At 44.2% G+C, this 14,067-nt stretch overlaps 1 pseudogene; it reads right to left on the bottom strand.

The window, feature by feature from the left end:
* Positions 1-7,963: 7,963 nt before the first annotated feature.
* Positions 7,964-9,163, bottom strand: LOC137601564 (uncharacterized; annotated as a pseudogene).
* Between the last annotated feature and the right edge of the window lie 4,904 nt (positions 9,164-14,067).

Here is a 14,067-nt window from a genome sequence, read left to right as displayed (position 1 = left end):
CAGTCTCTTACCTTGACACACGAATCGGAGAGCCCAACGATCCAGGTAGAGTAGCATCAACCGTGCTGGGCATTCATACGCAGCTGACTCCAACATGGCGCCGGAAACCCTCTACTTTTATACACCGGAATAAAAAACGCACCACACTGTCTGAGAAAGACGTGGGGAGGATCTCGCTGCACCGGTGAAGGCAGTGCAGGGAAACATCTATATCAGGTGACCTTGCACATGGGAATGTACCAAAACAACTTAACTGAGCAGAGTTGCCTGAGAACAGGCCTCTATTCTCTTCAAATCCACACAGGTGAAATTCCCATTACAGGTACCCTGACCAAAGTCGTGGGATGTTGCAGTCTCTGACTGCCTTGGTTCCAGTTTTTTGCTAGAATTGTTGCTGGAATTAAAATGCACGGATAAACTGTACAACCAAGTATCAAAGTGTTCTTGAGGACAGAAAGGAGAATGGATTTTGTGTTGAAATAAGTGGTTTGAACAGCTGTTTTGGTAAGTACAAGCATTTTTTTAATTTAATTTTTCATGTTTAAAATATAATGCTGTAAAATAGCTCGTTTCATACATGATAGAGGCGATGCAACATATAGCAGTGTTTTAATGTATTTCTGTATTTTGTTTTTTTGTGGTGTCATAAATGATGGTCGTTTCAGTCGGTTTTGTACTGAGACGTAGTTGTGTGACGTCTACAAAAGGTGTGGCTGCGGGTTCTTCTGTGCGAGTGACAATGAAAGGAGTAGAGCTGAAGCTTCTTCAGAAACGATGGTTTTTGTCCTATCTGAGAGAAGTTATAAAAGCCTCAGTCCTGAACGCTACATTGGTGGCAGTGGTGGAAGCCGCTTATAGTATTATGGGATGTTTTTATACAAGTTTGACTAAGTAGAATATCACTGAAGGCCTAGGTGTGAAATGCATGGCCTGCAACTGATTTTATTATTGATATTATCTGATTATCATAAAATATTTGTCAGCCATAACAATTCAAATCAAACCACCCTTAAGGCACGAATCACATTATGTGTATGTCATGTCTTATGTATGCATGACGTGACTCATGCAGTTTGCATGTGAACATGAGAGTTATCTGTATTTCTTCAAATCTCACTCTTTCTTTGCAGTAATAAAGATGTATCAAGAGAATTCAGTTCGATCTCAGTGGGAGAGAACCTGAAGTCATGTATTTGCTTGTGTAATACTGCAACATTATATAAATCAATCAATCAATTCAGTTTTATTTATATAGTGCTTAAATTTCAAAGCACAGATGGAAAACCCAACTGAACCCTCCAGAGCAAGCATAAGCAACAGTAGTGGCGGGGAAAAACTTCCTCGCTGAGGAAGAAACTCTGGGCAGGACCCAGACTCTTTTGGGTGGCCATCTGCTTTGACTGGTTGGTTGGAAAAGAAATAAAATGAAGATGAGGACAGGGTAAGAGAAAGCGAGACAGAGAGAGAGTGGCAGATAGGCCAGATAGAGTCAGTGTCTTTATGGTTATAGTTAGACGATTTGATGCAGGTGCTTAATTGGGAACGGGAAAGTCAGGCTGCGTTCACCGACTCCTGGGTTGTTGCCTTCAATACATGTTCCCCATCATGTAGTTGGTAAATTCAAGGCACAATACAGCTGCAGGAGCCATTATAATTTTTATCTCTCGATTAAACATTATAGTCAGTATTAACAACAATAAAACTCCTCTTCATCCCAGGGCCTAAATGAAACCTATTCATTTAAAATAACTTCAAACAAATGATCAATTAACAGACTGATGGGCAAACAACGGAGACTGTTGGCACATCATCAGTTACTTTGATCCTATAATAAAAGAAATTTTAAAAGTATTTTACAAAACGTCTTAATATAAGTTGAAAGCATAGCTGAAGTCATATACTGTGTGCTCTATCTGATATTTTTGTTGTCCGTACAGCTCCTTTGCAGCTCACATGGCTGAGAGTGGGAGAAAATCATGATAAACCTGAGACGAAGAAAACTGGTACGTTAAGGATCACTAAATTTAACCCAGGATGGCACATTTCTTTAAAACCTGCTGCCAGTTTCCAGTCATGGGGAACAAGTGCAGAACGTCTGGTCATAAAAACAGAAATTTTAGTGGTAGGAAACTGCCCGTAAGGAGTGGAAATGTATGATTTCATAGTTCAGTGAAAATGAATCAAAAAACAAAAATGCCACAAGAAATGCTCCAGGAAATGAAATCTTACCCTGCTGGACAACTCTGCTTGCTCTGCATTAAAAAAAGGAAACCCTCATCCTTTATACATGATCTTTATAGTGTAACAGCAGTTGAGTGTCATTTCCAGCGCTGGGGCTCCGGTCATCTGAGGATTCAGTTTGGGTTGTGTTGCTGCGCTGGAGCACCATTACTGGCAGTTTTATATGACGTTAATGTTCTCTGTCACATTGAGACTATGTCTCTAGCCAGCTAGCTACATTTTCCTTATATAGAAGGATTTATCACAGGCTGGCAGATAATCAGTATTTTCATTTTATTTCATACAACACATCAGCTGATCAGGCACACACACATACTTAATTTAAACCACAGTGGGCCTCAATTAATTCACAGATTTTCATGTTTAGAAATCAAGACATGGTATTACAACGGACATAAAGATAAGATAAAAGCAATGGGCAGTCAGAGACTGTAACTTCCCGCAACACCCTTGAACTCAAAATTTTACCCTGGCCGTAACTGGTGCATTCTATTTCAGAGGTTTCAGAGACGTGTACCTAAAACCGCATTAAAGTGAAAATGTGACCTTGACCTAGTTTTTCTAGGTCAAAGTTGTGATCTAACTTTCATCACCTTGCCTCCCTGAATATAACACATTTTGTTTCATCCTTCTATCTAATTCAGTTACTGAGTGTACAAAAATTAAAATTTGACCTTGACCTAGTTTTCTCAAGATCAAGGTCATCATCTCATTTTCATCCCCTTTTCCGCCCGAGTAATGTGCTTTTTGTTTCCTCTTTCTATCTGCAACGGTTGTGAAGATATTTGGTGGATGGACGGACGAACTGACAATTACAATACAGCACCTCTTCGCGGGATGTAATTATTATTACATCCCGCTTCAAAGCGCTGATGTATTGTAATTAAATCCTGCTGCACAGTGGTGGTGCATTGTGATTGTCAGTATTCATGTGTTTGTTCATCCATTTGTTTGTCCTCCACATATCTGCTCAAATTTCAACTTTTGTACACTCTGGAACCGGATAAGATAGAAAGACGAAGGAAGGGGCAGTGTGATTGAGACCATAGATCAAAGCTAATGCTTTGATCAATGACAGTAAGTTATTTTTGACCCATGCAAGTAAGTCAGGGTAGTATTTTGAATTCAGGGGTGTCGCGGGATGTTGCAGTCTGTGATTGCCTTGGTTCTAGTTAAATTTGTGGCTGTTCTCTTACTCCTCATGGTATGCTGACACTTATTCTGCTTATGGGGGGGCAGTGTCTCAGCGGTAGAGTGGGTCGTCCTATGATCCAAGGTTGGTGGTTTGATTCCCGCTCCAGCCCAGCCACCCAGAGTGTGAATTGACAGTGGAAGGTGTCAGCTCACCTCCAGAGCACTGCCACGGCACCCTTGAGCAACGCCCCGTCCCCTTCACAATTGGCTCATGAGGGGCGCACCATGAAGGAGCTGCCCCGCCTCTCTACCTCCCATTACATGCCTAGAGGCCACCTTGTGTGTGTGTGCGCATAAGCTATAGGGGCCTATACTGACTAATATGTATGCATGCGTTTGAACTACTCACTAGAGTGGGTTTTGTTAGTTTCCCTTCAGGGATCTGATGAGTATATAAAATAAAAAAAAATAAAAAAAAAATATGGCTCCACAAATGTGTTGTAAATGGATTAATGTCCCATTTAAACTGCTGATAACAGTGTGTGAGGGATGTTACAGTGCATGCTCGGGGACAGTCCAAGGAAAAGAAGTCTAAAAAGAGAGTAAATAGTCATGCAGCAAAGCAGGGTCTTCGGCTTACCAAGTGCTGTGAGCTGGAAAGTGAAGCTGAGTGACTGTCTGTTTTGGCATCCCACTGTGAATATGCTAAGCACTGGGATGATGTGCAATGAAGTTTCACTTACCTGCTTTCATTCTCCCCATTGTCCTTTGGGGGCCTTGTCCTCACTGAAAGAGAGAATCATACTAAGGGACTGTCAGATAACTGTTTTCTGCAGGTAAGTCTTCCAGAGGCTGTGCGTGCAACTCTTAACACAATAGGTCATCATAGTCACATGAACCCTACATTTTTTGCCTCCTTGGCCTGGCAAGGGCAGATGGACCAGGACCTGCTGGATCATCAGATCACTTCGACTTGAACTTTCAACTGCCCCACAAATGTTATCATGTGTGACCACATATGAACTGCAAAGTAGAGGAGGCACACATTTGGGACTTAAATTCTGGCCCAAACCCTTGATGCCACAGGGTTAGCTAGATGGAGAAGTCTTTATCAACCTTGTGTGGCAAGTTGTTTGCCATCAATCAAACCAGTGCAGACTTTTGGAGAATGTGATATCCTGGTTGCACATTTTTAGGGCCCCTGCTGTGTCACATTAGGAACCATAGTTGGCCTTATATTCTCTCCATGTGCCCAATGGTTTTCTGGAATGTACAAAAAATCATACAGTACGTCCCTCTCTCAATAAGCAGAGGGAGATGTGGTGGACACTGTCCTTAGTCTGCTGAATTAGGGTCCTGTATTGTATAATCAGGACATGCAGGGCAGTGGGTAAATTATATTGCAAATGTAAGAATGGGTAAAAGAGTTTCAAACTAGACTGTCTCAGTAGTTGCGGGACTAATCCAACATGCATGAGAAGGGAGCATGTGCGCTTGCAGCCCCCTACATACAGGCACCATCTAATATGTCTTCCATGTGAGGACATAGTGATTGAAATGCTCATCTGTATGTAAGTGTATACCGTTTATCTCTGTGATGATGAACTCTGCTACAGTATATATTATATAGACTGTGTACATTCTAAATAATGTGGGTGTGACTAATTAATTTATTCATGTCATCTGGGGTCAAGCCCTGAAGTATCTATGAAATGCAAAAGCTGGGTGTAGAACACAGAGCAGCAGTTACATTAAAACTGTTACAGAAGTCATGTCCTATCTGTTTATTGTGGTGAGAGGCGGTGGAGTGTTTCCAAACACCTACAGATTATTTTCAAGCTGTGATTTTGGTTTCCTCTTCACCACACATGATAAATCCCAGCAGGGCAAAGGTCACAAGGGAGCAGAGGGAGAGGCAGTTTGTGTGTGGCAGGCTGGAATACAGCGTGAAGAGAAGGGAAAGAGATTTATTGCAGGCATTGTTATTTTTCTCTCACACTTTTATCCAAAGACAGAAAATGTGTATAAGAAAGTTCTGTTGCATTGAATATTAACTAATTAAATTCAGTGACCATTGAATGAAATTAGATCAAACGATCCGGTTGTAGTAACAGTCTGTCATTACATATTTTTAGTAATTTTCCATGTGTGTTGTTTTCACTTGTGCATAGAATAATTTTTGCTGGGTCTGTTGAATTGAGTAAGAAGGAGATAAAGGCATGCAGGGCAGCAAGAATTGAAACAAGAAAGGGAGACAAAAGGAGAGGGGGTTTGGTGTTGTGTAACAGCTTGACATTAATCAGGGCTGTTGAATGGTGTCAGCCCATTGTCTCATCTGTCTGCAGTGTGCAGCCTCTCCATTCTGTCCTTTGCCTCCTCCCTAATGTTAACTCACCAGAATCGCAAACATTTCTTTCCCTTGTGTCACATATTTATTGGAAAAATTCAGAGAGAAACCAAAACATAGCTAAACATAAATATCTTGAATTAAAAAACAGAAATGCACTCTGCCAAAGCCAGTAAAGCATTAAAGTGGTTCTTGATATTTTTTACACTTATCATTAAATCCTCTTGTGTAGATATTTCACTCACATTATATTTGCTTTCAATTTCTATCAGAGATAGACCAACAGCTAATTCATTCTTTTTTTGACTTGATTCACCCAATGGAACAGGAAAAAGTGAATCCTCTGGAGCAGCTGTTTTCCAAATAACAAACATTCTGAACAAATACAAGCTCTATGTCTGAATCCCTTCTTTGATCTTAATATGTATGGATGATTTTGAAAAATCTTTCCACCAGATTATAGACTCAACAGAGTCAGGATGGCATCGGCATCTTAATGGACGTCTTTCTGGTTTGGGTTTCTGGTGTCCAACGCTTGCCACAGGATGTTTCCAACTCTGAAAATTTACTTCATCACAAACTTTTATTGTTGTAATAAAATTTTGAAATCACTGTTCAGGTAGTAAAGTAATCTAGAAGGAATATTCGGTAGCATACATGACATCACTGTGTCTCATATTGTGTTGCAGTAAAAGCTTGGCTATCATCAGTTGGCTATTGTTTAGCTGGAGCCCTCCACGGAGCATTGTTAGCTCCATAGAACAAGGTAGCATGTTATTCTTTTCGTATGTTTGGTATGAAGTCTGACATTATTGCTTTATTGTGTATTGTGGAATTTCCACAGGTTCCCATATATATATATATATATATATATATATATATATATATATATATATATATATATATATATATATATATATATATATATATATATAGAGAGAGAGAGAGAGAGAGAGAGAGAGAGAGAGAGAGAGAGAGAGAGAGAGAGAGAGACAGGCGATATATGTGGTGGATGTAGGACCAATGGATGCTTCAAAACCCACAATCAAGGCTAACAAAGAAACAGCTGTTAGCCCAGTGTTCCAACATTCGTAACCGAAAACTGCTGTCACAACTAGAGATCGATGAAATACTACAACAATGCTACGGCAAGGGGGAGCCAGGACGCCAAGTCAGTGGGGGGATGTCAGCGGGGGGATGTCACCCCCCCACAATCCGAGATTGGGTACCAAGCCCCAAGAGACATACACAGCCTCAATACAAGAGCTGCTGACCTGAGAAGGAAGATCGTGACCCAAATGGAAACCTGGAGCCTCCGACAAATACCGAAGCTAAGTTGTCAAGTACCTTCAGAAGATCTGCTAGAAGATGTTTCAATCAATCAATCAATCAAGTTTATTTATATAGCGCTTAATCATGGCAGCAGACATTTCAAAGCACTTTAACAGACAGAGAAACCCAACTGAACCCTCCAGAGCAAGCATAAGCAACAGTGGCGGGGAAAAACTCCCTCGATGAGGAAGAAACTCCGGGCAGGACCCAGACTCTTTTCGGCGGCCATCCGCCTCGACCGGTTGGGTGGAAAAGAAATCAAAGGAAGATAAGAACAGCATCAGAGAGAGAGAGAGAGACAGAGAGAGTGACAGATAGGCCAGATAGAGACAGTATCAATATGGTTAAGGTTGCTAAAGTCAATGCACAATTACAGCTGCGTGGATGACTGTATGGCGGCACAGAGGAAGAAAGGAAGCAGGACCCCAGCCGATGGATAGTTGAGGGGTGGTACTGGTGGGCTTGGAGGAGAAGGTCCACAGCACATGGAGAGATGGGGGTGATACTGGTGGGCTCGGAGGTGTAGGTCCACAGAGGAAGGTCCACGGCGGCTGGGCGGATGAGGGGTGGAACACTAAGATGACACCAAGGAAGAGAGGCAGCAGGACCCCAGCCGATAATTAGGTTAGGGGTGGTACTGGTGGGATGGGAAGAGCAGGTCCATAGCAGATGGGTGGATGAGGGGTGAACCTGAGAAAAACCTGTGAGGACATAGAGCACAGAGACTCCAGGGAAGAAGTTTAGTTAGTAGGGTGTGATTGGAGACTTGGAGAGTGAGATCGGAGAAGAAGAGGAGTAACAGAGATGGTTGGAGAGAAGGGGGAGGAGAGAGGAACTCAATGAGTCTGGATGTTGAGTCTCCAGCAGTGTAGGTCTACATGAAAATAAACGTAGTAACTTAAGTTGTCATTAATTGTAAAATTTATGAAAAAGAAAAGTTTTAAGTCTAGTCTTAAATAGTGAGAGGGTGTCTGCCCCCCGAACTGAGGTAGGGAGGTGGTTCCACAATAGAGGGGCTTGATAGCAAAAGGCTCTAGCCCCCGTCCTACTTTTATCAATTCTAGGAACCACCATTTGGCCAGTATGTTGAGAGCGTAATGCTCTAGATGGATTATAAGGAACTAAAAGTTCCTTCAGATAGGTTGGTGCCTGGCCATGAAGGGCTTTGTAAGTGAGGAGGAGTATTTTAAAATGTATCCTAGCTTTCACAGGAAGCCAGTGCAGAGAAGCCAGCACAGGAGAAATATGGTCTCTGGCACTGGTCCTGGTCAGAACACAGGCGGCAGCATTATGAATTAGTTGAAGAGTCTTCAGCAACTTTTTGGGGCAGCCTGAAAAAAGTGTGTTACAGTAATCTAGTCTGGAAGTGATGAAAGCGTGGATTAATTTCTCTGCATCACTCCGTTTTAAAATATGCCTGATTTTAGCAATTTTTCAGAGATGGAAAAAGGCCATTCTAGAAACCTTAACCATATTGATACTGCCTCTATCTGGCCTATCTGTCACTCTCTCTCTGTCTCTCTCTGATGCTGTTCTTATCTTCCTTTGATTTCTTTTCCACCCAACCGGTCGAGGCGGATGGCCGCCCAAAAGAGTCTGGGTCCGCTCGGAGTTTCTTCCTCATCGAGGGAGTTTTTGCCCGCCACTGTCGCTTATGCTTGCTCTGGAGGGTTCAGTTGGGTTTTTCTGTCTGTTAAAGCGCTTTGAAATGTCTGCTGTCATGATTAAGCGCTATATAAATAAAACTTGATTGACTTGATTGATTGATTGATTGCTCAATGTGTGTGTTAAACGAGAGATCCTGATCAAAGATGACACCTAGGTTCCTCGCAGTGGTTTTGGCCTCAAACGTGATGCCATCCAAGGTTATTACATCACTTGCCACTACATCCCTAACAGTATTTTGGCCGAGCACAACAACCTCAGTTTTATCAGAATTGAGATGCAAAAAGTTATTCGTCATCCAATCTTTAATCCCTTTGATACACGCCTGTAATTTGCACAACTGACTGACTTCGTCAGGTTTTATCAAGAGATATAATTGCGTATCATACAATGGAAGTTGATGGAGTGTTTCCTTATCAAATTACCCAGAGGAAGCATGTACAAGATAAACAGTATTGGACCAAGAACCGAGCCTTGAGGAACTCCATAACTAACTATAGTTGACTGAGAGGACTTGTTATTAACGTGAACAAACTGGGAACAGTCAGTTAAATAGGACTTAACCACATCAGTGCTGATCCCTTAATACCAATTGTTTGGTCCAGTCGTGCCAAAAGAATATTGTGGTCAATTGTGTCAAATGCCCCACTAAGGTCCAAGAGAACCAGTATAGAAACAAGTCCTCTGTCTGAAGTGGTTAGAAGGTCATTGCTAACCACTTCATTGCTAAGTGCTGTTTCCGTACTATGATGTTCCCTGAAGATGTAAATGCTGCAATAAGAACCATCCCCACAGGGAACATAACTGAGACCAAACAAGCTGATCCACAGTACAGCAACAGTAATCCTCGAGATGCTGGGATATAAGATCAACACAGGGCATAACAAACAATACCCAACATGGAAGAGATGGTTAGAGGCCAAGATAAAGGCGACACGGAGAGAAGTCAGCCTGCAAGCCGAGCTACAGAAGGGGAACATGGTGAATAAAGGGGTACCCAGGAAATACAGCAAGCTCTCCATACCTGAAGCACTCGAAACTGCCAAACAGAGACTAACGGCTCTGGCTACCCAACTGAAGAGATACACCAAGGAGATAGAGGCCAGGAGAATAAACAAGACCTTCTCCACTCAACCAGCAAAGGTGTACTCTCAGTGGCAGGGAAATAGCATCCGGCCAGACCCACCAAGAGCTGAGGTGGAGAAATACCAAAAGGGCATATGGGAAAGAGAAGCATAACACAACACCGATGCCCAGTGGCTAGTGGACCTGAGTACTGACCACAGCTGCCTCCCAGAACAAGAACCAGTAATCATCTCAATGGCAGACATCCAAGAAAGAGTGTCAAAGATGAAGGTTGGTCAGCACCGGGCCCGGATATGATCCATACATACTGGCTAAAGAAGCTGACAGCACTTCATGAGCGTCTAGCAGCACAGATGAATCAGCTGCTAAGGGATGGGACGCACCCAGAATGGTTGACTGAAGGCAGGACAGTCCTGATCATGAAAGACCCACAGAAGGAATCTACCCCATCCAACTATCAGCCAATAAGCTGTCTCAGTACAACATGGAAGCTCCTGTCAGGCATCATGGCGGCTAAGATGAGTAGGCACATGGATAAATATATGAGCGGGGCACAGAAAGGAGTTGGTAGTAACACCAGGGGAGCCAAGCACCAGCTACTGGTGGACAGAGCAGTGCACAGAGACTGTAAGAATAGGCAGACCAACTTGTGCACCGCCTGGATAGATTACGAGAAATCCTACAATTCAATGCCACACACGTGGATACTGGAATGTCTGGAACTGTATAAGCTCAACAGGACACTTCATCAGGAACTCAGGGGGGAAGTGGAAGACAACCCTGGAGACTAACTCCAAGCCAATTGCCCAAGTTAACATCAAGTGTGGCATATACCAAGGGGATGCACTATCGCCACTGCTGTTCTGCATAGGCCTGAACCCCCTCAGTCACATCATCACAAAGAGTGGCTACGGATACCGATTCTGATGTGGGACAACAATCAGCCATCTCCTCTACATGGATGACACCAAGCTGTATGCCAGGAATGAGCGAGAAATTGACTCACTGATCCACACCACCAGGATTTACAGCGACGACATAGGGATGTCATTCGGATTAGACAAATGTGGCCGGATGGTATCAAGAAGAGGCAAGATGATCAGAACTGAAGGGGTTGACCTACCAGGGGGCAGGATAGAAGACATCAAGGACAGCTACAAATACCTTGGAATCCCACAGGCTAATGGCAACCATGAGGAGGCCGCAAGGAAGTCATCCACAGCCAAATACCTCCAAAGAGTAAGGCAAGTCCTGAGAAATCAGCTGAATGGCAAGAACAAGGTCAGAGCCATCAACATGTATGCACTGCCGGTCATCAGATACCCAGCTGGTATCATAAGCTGGCCAAAGGACGAGATAGAAGCCACAGATATCAAGACGAGAAAGCTCCTCACCATGCAAGGAGGGTTTCACCCCAAGTCCAGGATCCTGAGGCTGTACACTAAGCGGAAAGAGGGAGGCTGAGGACTAGGGAGCATCAGGGCCACTGTCCAGGATGAGACATCAAAAATCCAAGAGTACATCAGGAAGATGACCCCAACAGATGAACTGCTCAGTGAATGCCTTAGACAGCAGAAACCTGAGGAGGAAGAGGAGGAGGAGGAGACAACATGGAGGGACAAGCCCCTACATGGCATGTACCACCGTCAGATAGAGGAAGTGGCTGATATCAAGAAGACCTACCAATGGCTGAAAAAAGCTGGACTGACAGACAGCACAGAGGGACTGATCATGGCAGCACAAGAACAGGCCCTAAGTACAAGAGCAATAGAGGCCAATATCTACCACATTAGATCTGACCCAAGGTGCAGGCTATGTAAAGAAGCCCCAGAGTCAGTCCAGCATGTGGTAGCAGGGTATATGATGCTCGCCATCTCAGAATACATGGAAAGGCACAACCAAGTAGCTGTGATAGTGCACAGGAACATCTGTACCCAGTATGGATTAGAAGTACCTAAATCCCAATGGGACATACCACCGAAGGTGGTTGAGAATGACAAGGCTAAGATCCTGTTGGACTTCAGCTTCCAGACCAACAAACAGCTACTGGCTAACAAACCGGACATAGTGGTGATGGATAAAGAGCAGAAGAGAGCAGTGGGGATAGATGTGGCGATTCCAGCTGACGCCAACATCAGGAAGAAGGAACACGAAAAGATTGAGAAGCATCAAGGTTTGAAAGAACAGCTGGAACAGATGTGGAAGGTCAAGGTTAATGTGGCCCTCGTGGTAGTAGGAGCACTTGGGGCAGTGACCCCCAAACTGGAAGAGTGGCTCTAGCAGATTCCTGGAACATCTGAAGCCTCAGTCCAAAAGAGCGCAGTCCTCGGAACAGCTAAGATACTGCGCAGAACCCTCAGACTCCCAGGCCTCTGGTAGAGGACCCGAGCTTGAGGATGACACACAGATACCACCCCACAAGGGTGAGAGGGACATTTATATATATATATATATATATATATATATATATATATATATATATATATATATATATATATATATATATATATATACAAGGGAAGCTCTGTTTCCCGTGCTTCCCTTGTGTGCCTATATATATATATATATATATATATATATATATATATATATATATAAACACTGTACACATACATACAGTATATTCCCACCTATATATTTGAATAAGCTCACTTGAAAATCTGTGTCACGTTTTCACTCCACCCACTATCTGTCAATCAAGAGCCCGACCAATCACGGCGCCAAAACAATCACGTTGCACATGCCAGAAGGTATCACGTGAACAATATGGTGTAAGGCATCAGACAGCAAGGCTTTTTGTTGCTTTTATACCTTCATCCACACGACAACGCAGATAACCGGGACAAAAACGCTGGCAAAAGTGAAGTTTTTTGAAAACGCGGAGCGTCAGCGCCGGTTCTCCGCCAACCTGTGTCTGTACTGCGGGGAGGGGGGACACAGAGTAGCGACATGTCCGTTAAAAGCCAGAGCTCACCGGCAGTAGGAGGGGTCCGGATGAGCTCAGTCACAACCCGACCGTCCCAGACATCTAACCCCCGCAAGCCCCTCGTCCAGGTCCGCATTCACCTCCCTGGTAAGCTCCACAGTCTCTCCGCCCTGGTGGACTCCGGGGCCGAGTTGAACATTATGGACTCTGAGCTGGCCCGCCAGTGGAACCTGCAACGCCAGCCTCTACCCACTCCTGTTCCTGCCCGGGCGCTGGACGGTCACCCCCTGGGTATTGTCACCGATGTCCCCGCACCGGTCCAGATGTCCATTCCCGGAAATCACCACGAGGCCGTTCAGTTTCATCTGCTCCAGTCACCCGGCCAGGCTATTATTCTCGGATACCCCTGGCTCCGCCGACACAATCCCTGCATAGACTGGTTAACGGGCTCCATTCTGGAGTGGAGTAAAGATTGCCACCTGACATGTTTAAAGGCGGCAATACTAGACTCTTGCAAACCTCCAGTTGGACCACCTCCCGATATCTCCAAGGTTCCTGAGGTTTATCATGATTTAAGAGAGGTGTTCAACAAAGCCAAGGCTACCTCTCTGCCCCCTACGACTGTGCCATCGACCTGCTGCCTGGTTCTACTCCACCCAGGGATCGCCTGTACTCCCTCTCTGTTCCTGAAAGGAGGTCTATGAAGGACTATATTAATGACTCCTTGGCTACAGGCATCATCCGGCCGCCGTCCTCTCCCGCTGGTGCGGGGTTCTTCTTTGTGGGGAAGAAGGATGGTTCGCTCCGTCCCTGTATCAATTACCGGGGACTGAATGAGATCACGATCTAGAACCGGTACCCTCTTCCCCTGCTCTCTTCTGCTTTTGAACTCCTCGAGGGGGCCACGGTTTTCACTAAATTGGACTTACGCAACGCCTACCACTTGGTCCGGATCCGGGAGGGAGACGAGTGGAAGAATGCGTTTAACACCCCCACTGGACATTATGAAAACCTAGTGATGCCGTTCAGACTTACAAATGCACCGGCGGTCTTCCAGGCTCTGATCAACGATATTCTGAGGGACATGTTAAATAAATTTGTTTGTTTATCTAGATGACATTCTAATTTTTTCCCGAACTCAGTCAGAGCACGAGTGACATGTCGGTCTGGTGCTCAGTCGTTTGCTCAAGAACTCATTATTTGTTAAGGCAGAGAAATGTGAGTTCCATGTCAAATCCACTTCCTTCCTGGGCTATGTAATTGCAGAAGGAAATATAAAAATGGACCCAGCCAAAGTCTCTGCAGTGACCTGTTGGCCAGTTCCGGATAACCGTAA

This window comes from Antennarius striatus, chromosome 2, assembly GCF_040054535.1.
Source record: "Antennarius striatus isolate MH-2024 chromosome 2, ASM4005453v1, whole genome shotgun sequence".
NCBI classification, from domain to species: Eukaryota; Metazoa; Chordata; class Actinopteri; order Lophiiformes; family Antennariidae; genus Antennarius; species Antennarius striatus.
Note: the sequence above shows the minus strand (reverse complement) of the source record. Positions and strands in the feature narration are given on the sequence as shown.